Source organism: Cottoperca gobio, chromosome 13, assembly GCF_900634415.1.
Source record: "Cottoperca gobio chromosome 13, fCotGob3.1, whole genome shotgun sequence".
NCBI classification, from domain to species: Eukaryota; Metazoa; Chordata; class Actinopteri; order Perciformes; family Bovichtidae; genus Cottoperca; species Cottoperca gobio.
Window position 1 is genome coordinate 23,504,224 of NC_041367.1, and position 7,938 is coordinate 23,512,161.

Sequence of the window (7,938 nt, forward strand, 5' to 3'; positions counted from 1 at the left end):
AACATTAATGAATCAATGGTACGGAAGTGGAGGAAGCAAGAAGATGACGTTTGATTTGGCGGTATCAGACTGTTTTTTTTACGTGTTACAACTGAACAAGGTTGGGAGTTATTGTGAATACGCTCATTAACGTTTGAACAATGTTGAGTTATTGTGAACACGTTTAATAAAGTTTGACTGACTGACTTATCTGACTGTTTTGTTTCGCTTAATGCGCCTTATAGTCCGGTGCGCTTTATATATGAAAACAGATCGAAAATAGACCATTCATTGACAGTGCGCCTTATAATCCAGTGCGCTCTATAGTGCGGAAAATACGGTACAAACATAATAGGGGCACTTCCCCTTTAAGAGAACAGGTCAACAAACCATTACTTCCTGACTGCTGACGGAGGAGCGTGTAGGCGCCAAACTGGGACCAATGAGGAGAAGGTCAACGCCTACTCCTTCTATGTAGCCGCATGTTTTCCGACTCTCGGGACACACCTGGAGCGGAGCCGTGAGACCGCAACGATGGGGCTTTTTGAGCCATGCGGTCTATGGAAACGGCGACGCGAAATGTGTCCTCAGCTGAGAATATTTTCTTTGTTTGACTTATTGCGTTAAATAAATATATAGGTTACATCAGGAGATTGCTGTTTTGATTCGACATTCAAGCTCCGAGTTCTTCAGCTTTTTCCTACCCATTACATCCCACCAGCCAGGTCAGGAGTGAATCGTTTTAGCAGAACTTTGGGGCTCAGCGGGTGTCTTATCAATTGCCTGTCCCCTGCACAAATTGAACTTTATTGACAACTTAAATCTGTTCTGGCAGCGTAGATGCCTTTTTGGAAGAAATGGACTTTCTCTCAACAGATCTGGAGAAAAACTGTTCGCTTCCAATATGGATCACGCCATTAGCCACCCGACTTTGGCTAAATGCAAGGAGACACCATCCCTCACACCACCAGATAACCACCTTGATAACGTCCAAACATCTGGAGCGAGTGACCTTGCTGCAGTGCCAGCCACAACAAGTCTGCACACCAAGGACCCCAGTCCCTCAACTCCACCACCAGACATGGATGAAGTTGAAATTTTATAGAGTGAGATGTGTCACAGCTCACACGATACACCAAGCTTTTATTGTGTGACTGATTACCTGATTATGTCCAGCTGTTTGATCTCCAGCTGAGCCACTCCTATCTCATCCCCAGCAGCCAACGCTGTCACCATGCCCCACTGCCACAGAACCTTTCCAGGAAACGCTAATAAACCTCCAAAAGTCTGGATGTATGAGCAGAACTTAAAAGGCGTTGGTAATGTTGACTGGGAGGGGGGTGGGTGGTTTGGATGTGATGGAAGGTTGAGGTGTGGCAGAACTAATCCTTAAAAATGCAAAAGGAGCATGTGTGGGTGGGGCGAAAGCACAGGAAAGCGAACAGTAACGACACAAAGGCTGGCTGGATTTGAAGAAGCCCACAAGTTGGAAGCCAAGAAAGACTAGGTTTTGAACACGTGGCAGCTCCGAGTCAAGGGCCTTCCAGTGGGGGGTGCTGTGTGCCGATGACGCTGTTTGACCATGGATCGATGGTCAAACAGATCCCCATCGGAGGGGGTAAAAAGCAGCTCGTAGTCCATGGTAAGCAAATTACCACCGGTAAATTGATTACACAAGTAATGTTCAGCACTGTGTCTGAATCGACAAACAAATTATTCTAATTAGAATTAAATTACACACTGTATTCATGTGAAAAACATTAATTATTTTAAACTGGGAGAAGTTTATTAATAAAAAGTCAATTATTTAAATAAGATTGTGTACCAAACACCGATCTTATAAACATAGCCAATAAATGTAATCTGCTTAATCTCGAACACAATGGTATAACTCATAATAATTTATTACATAAGAACAATTGAAATGTCTAAAAATTGTCGTACACAATTAGAACAAAAAAGCACCAGCAGCAATAATACAAGAACACACAGAAAATGTATGTCCACTTGACCACTATGTCAAGTGATTCATGGGAGCATGGGAGGCTTTACAACACACCTACCACATATCGTTATCGTATCATATCAGACTGCTGTCCCTGTCCTGCTCCACAGACAGGCTCAAGAACTCTTTTGTCCCCCTGGCCGGGGGATTCAGATTCAGATTCAATTTCAAATCACAACAGCCTGTACTTTCACTTTCACTTTGTATTTATAACATTTTTATTTACAACAGTAACAGTTTTATTGTATTTCTAGAATTTATGACTTTATCACTTAATTTCACTTATTTGAAATGTACATTTGTAATGGCGGGAGGGGGGGGTGTAGATGGTTGGTTGTGTAAATGTTTTAAGCTACTGGATGCCTGAATTTCCCTCGGGATAAATAAAGTATCTATCTATCTATCTCTATCATATGATCAGTACTTATCCAGTCATCGATAAGTCAAGATAACTTAATCCAAGTTTCTTGAATCTTCTGTCTGCATTGCGCTGGCATTAGCAGGCTAAAGACTTTCCTTTTTGATAAAGCTTATAGTTAGGGCTGGCTCAGGTTTGCCTTGGATCAGCCCCTAGTTATACTGCTATACAGGACTGTCTCAGAAAATTAGAATATTGTGATAAAGTTCTTTATTTTCTGTAATGCAATTTAAAAAAACAAAAATGTCATGCATTCTGGATTCATTACAAATCAACTGAAATATTGCAAGCCTTTTATTATTTTAATATTGCTGATTATGGCTTACAGCTTAAGAAAACTCAAAAATCCTATCTCAAAAAATTTGAATAGTTCCTCAGACCAAGTAAAAAAAAAAGATTTATAACAGCAAAACAAAATCAAACATTTGAAAATGTCCATTAATGCACTCAGTACTTGGTTGGGAATCCTTTTGCACGGATTACTGCATCAATGCGGCGTGGCATGGAGGCAATCAGCCTGTGGCATTGCTGAGGTGTTATGGATGCCCAGGATGCTTCAATAGCGGCCTTTAGCTCATTAGCATTGTTGGGTCTGGTGTCTTTCAGCTTCTTCTTCACAATACCCCACATATTCTCTATGGGGTTCAGGTCAGGGGAATTGGCAGGCCAATCGAGGACAGTAATGCCATGGTCAGTACACCAGTTACTGGTGGTTTTGGCACTGTGGGCAGGTGCCAGATCATGCTGGAAAATGAATTCCTCATCTCCATAGAGCTTTTCAGCAGACGGAAGCATGTAGTGCTCTAAAATCTCTTGGTACACAGCTGCATTTACTCTGGGCTTGATGAAACACAGTGGACCAACACCAGCAGCTGACATGGCTCCCCAAACCATCGCTGACTGTGGGAACTTCACACTGGATTTCAAGCAACTTGGATTTTGCTCCTCTCCAGCCTTTCTCCAGACTCTGGCGCCTTGACTTCCAAATGAAATACAAAACTTGCTTTCGTCTGAAAAGAGGACTTTGGACCATTCTGCAACTGTCCAGTGCTTCTTTTCCATAGCCCAAGTCAGACGCTTCTTCCGTTGTCTTGAGTTCAGAAGTGGCTTGACCATGGGAATACGGCTATTGTAGCCCATTTCCCAGACACGTCTGTGAACAGTGGCTTTTGATACCTGGACTCCAGCTTCAGTCCACTGTCTTTGAAGCTCCCCCAAATTCTGGAAGCGACTCTTCTTCACAATGCTGTTAAGGCTGCGGTCATCTCTCTTGGTTGTGCAGCGTTTCCTGCCACATTTCCCCCTTCCAACAGACTTTTTGTGGATGTGCTTTGAAACTGCACTCTGTGCACAGCTTGCTCTTTGAGAAATTTCTTTTTGTGTCTTACCCTCCTGATGGAGGGTGTCAATGATGGTCCTCTGGACAGCAGTCAGATCAGCAGTCTTCCCCATACTTGTGATTTAGTTTACTGAACCAAGCTGAGTGTTTTTCAAGGCTCAGGAAACCCTTGCAGGTGTTTCGAGTTATTAGACGATTCAAGTGATTCGTTGAACACCCTACTAGTATACTTTTTCATGATATTCTAATATTTAGAGATAGGATATTTGAGTTTTCTTAAGCTGTAAGCCATAATCAGCAATATTAAAATAATAAAAGGCTTGCAATATTTCAGTTGATTTGTAATGAATCCAGAATGCATGACATTTTTGTTTTTTTAATTGCATTACAGAAAATAAAGAACTTTATCACAATATTCTAATTTTCTGAGACAGTCCTGTAGGCTTAGACTGCCGGGGGACACCTCCCTGCTCTCCTCCTTCTCTTCCTCTCTCCTCCCCTCCCTCTCTCTTCTTCTCCCTCTCTATCTGTATGCGTTTATGTAAATGTATGTTACTAACACAGCATCCGGGGCATCATCCCCGGAGTTTCTGTGTCTCTCATGTGGCAGGTTGCCACTGATAAAGTTTACGTCAGGATCATGAATCGTGGTTGCGCCTGCTGCCCTGGTCCTGCTGGACACCGGGAAGCCTTTTTGAATTTTTTTCTGAATTCATCCATACTTTCTCTTTTTTAAACACAACATAATTTCTGTCAAATGTTGTATTTGTACTATGTTGTTTATCCTGTACACACGACATCTATTGCACGTATGTCCTTCCTGGGAGAGGGATCCCTCCTCAGTTGCTCTCTCTGAGGTTTCTTCCATTTTTTCCCCCTTTAATTATGGGGTTTCTTTTAGGAAGTTTTTCCTTGTGCGATGCGAGGGTCTAAGGACAGAGGGTGTCGTATCCTGTACAGTCTGTAAAGCACACTGAGACAAATGTATCATTTGTGATATTGGGCTATATAAATACATTTGATTAGATTTTGGATGAGAATTAACTTGATCATTTAGCCTGATAAAAGCACATTTGCCTAAAGTAGTTACATTTGAAGAGTAGGGCACTGATGACAATATGCCCAATGCTTCTGTGGTTGCTCATAGTGACAGCAGCTGTTCACATTCAATATAACTTACTTGGTGGATGTCAATTGTTCTTCTGTTTGGTCCTGCAGGTTCACCTACTCAGAGGATCCAAACTATGGCCCGTACCTGGAGAGTGTGAATGGAGTGGCTGGAAATGATAAAGACCATACATACTGGCAGCTGCTGGTCAGGACTGCAGATGGCAATATCATAACACCTGACGTTGGTAAGTCAACTACGCAAAAATCTGTCAATCATCCTTTCTTAAAACGTAACTTTACTGTAAACCAGATTCTAATAAACTTTATATAATTAAATTTTCTTTTTTTGGAGGTATTGGATGTTACATTCCCAGAGCAGATGAGCAAATCATCCTGAAATTTACAGAGTGGTGAAGATTCAGCAGCCACTGTCAACATGAGATCAGAGCAACTGTTGGAATCGACTGTTTGACAATGTATTTCATAAGTGATCACACAACATGCATCTTTGTTAAATGTTTAGTGATGAATGTGTATGTGTGTGTGTTTCTGCAGTCTAAGTGTTCGGACAGAAGGCCAAACTACTTTTGAAATGTCACTTTTTATTGCAGGGAGCATCACAAATAGAATTCCATTCAAAATCTAAGCAAACTTTTGAAATGTTGCAATAAGAAATTTGCGAATTAGGAGCGTTTCCATCAACTGGTTTGGAGATACTACAATGTCCACATCCACTTATTTTCAGGTAAAACAATGTTTTATCCTCTGATTTATTTTGATGGTGGAGATATTTCCCTTCTGTTTAGTTCCATGTTGGATCTGTTAGCATGAGAGTTGGTATAGGAACATAATCTGTTACAGTGGTTATTCATAAGAGACTGATTTAATGGGATCAAACATTTTCATTTAGTATGCCTCAATTAAAAAATTATATTAAATATGTTTTTCTTGTGTTAAATATCAAAATGTCAAAGAAGAGCATACTGAAATTTCAGGACAAAAAGGAATAGACAATGTTTTGCCCTTTTTTGCTCATTTACCATTTTAACTACAAGATTTTGAACAACCTTACATCTGAGCCCGTCTACTATACTCTGCTTCTGCCAATCAGCTTGCAACAAGACTACTGCACAAGTAGTGGGCGGATCGATCTATAATATCGATGTATCGATACCAACGTTGGTATTGGTATCGATCAATACTTGCGTGATAAGATCGATACTTAAGTTTCAGTTTCTCTTCTTTACGTTCAGTACACAACTCCTGTTAAATCATTGTGGTTTTGCATGTGCACTGCAAACTAAGTAAGTATTAACACCGCTCCTCTCGTTCACTTCACGCTCACTTCACGCTCATCATTATCACTCTGCCCCCGCGCCTCCCTCTCAAATAGATCCCGCTACGCACCCCCGTCGCACGGACCTCACCCAGGGAAATGTTTCTCTAACTGGATCCCTTTGAATTTTAGTTGAATACCCCTGCTCTACACGAAAGTAGATAAGCTGCTTTTCTAAGTAAAAAGTATCGGTATTGGTATCGGAAATACTGGCCCTGTATTTACTTGGTATCTGGCCGATACCAAATTTTCGCCCACCCCTATACTGCACTAGTCAGTCATGACTGTTTGCTGTCCTGGATACACAATTCTGCAAAGAACTCCTCTTATTTTCCACTCACCGACTGTTACGACCCGGCTCGGCAAGGGAAAAGGGAGTAACATACAACCAGATGTTTATGGTAAATAAGATATATTTATTAATATAATAGGAACAATTGGCAATTTCAATTGCTTTTAAAGAGACAAAATTGAACACAGGGAGGGCTCTTAACATAAGAGCAACGAGGCGTCAAAGCCAAACAAACAAAAATAAACCCCAACCTAAACAATTGTAAAACACAACTCGGGGTGAAAACTGGATTAATATAAAATATGAACAAAGCATAAACAGCACCGAAGCACCTAACGTACTTAACACATATCTGTAAACAGCTTGTACTACAAGGTGGCGATCAAACTATCACAACCTAAGGAATGCGAACAGCTTGCACGAAACACGAAACACAATATGCCATGTTCAATATACAACATTGAATATACTCTATGTAAGAGCGCGACAGTCTCAGAACCCCACAGAAGACATGCGTAGGCTGACAACACCAGCCCCGACTGTGGAGCTGGCCGGGCAGTTGTATCTTCTGGTCTCTCCAGCGTGCCTCGAATTGGAGGACCGGAACAGGTACGCTCCAATCTCAACTGTCTCAATTCATGGGCTACACAGCCTTCGCGGGCAGCATTTGTAGACCGATTACGTCACAGCGGCCGCGACAGGGGTGTCCCATTTCGGCGACTCCTTGAGATGCAGCCGACAAATGCGGTCTTCTTTTGCCAGATATGCAGGATACATCTGATGTGTCCTTCACGGCCTCAGGTATCCCAAGATTCATTGCGCGCCCAGAGAAAAACATTCTGACGAAAAATGGCGCCTCTCGACCCAGCAGTAGCGGCAAATGGATATACTTTTAAATATAAGTATTGGCTTTCAACTTGCTCGAATAGCTAACGATACAAATGTTATAAAATGTTGCTAAAATGACGGTTAAGTTACGGGACGTTAGTGCCGATGCTAGTTAAGCTAGCTGCTCAGCAGCTGTTAGGAGCGGCTGCTTGGCTGCAGGCATCCGACCTAAGTTAGCCCTTAACTTTCAAACCTAAGAGTTGTAATTGTTGATTGATATTTTACATAGATTGTGGCGATTGTATAGATAATTTATACTTCATATTACCTGCTTGGTTTTCTGACAACATTTTTTGAATATCACTTAAAAAGCCCAGTGCAATCGTACAGATTGATTATACGTATTTTATTATTTATAATATGTGTAATATGTGTACTTATTTTGCAACTTAATCTGCTTTTGTTTAGTGGTGTATAGCTAAACTTGCTCTAACATTTTGTTTTGTTTTAGGGAGAAGGAGACAGAGGCAGAGGAGAGGAGAGGATGGAGAGCAGGGAGAGGATGGACAGACTCGTCTCTCTGCTGGAGACACTTGTTGACAAATGAAATGTAAATTAATTGAAATAAATA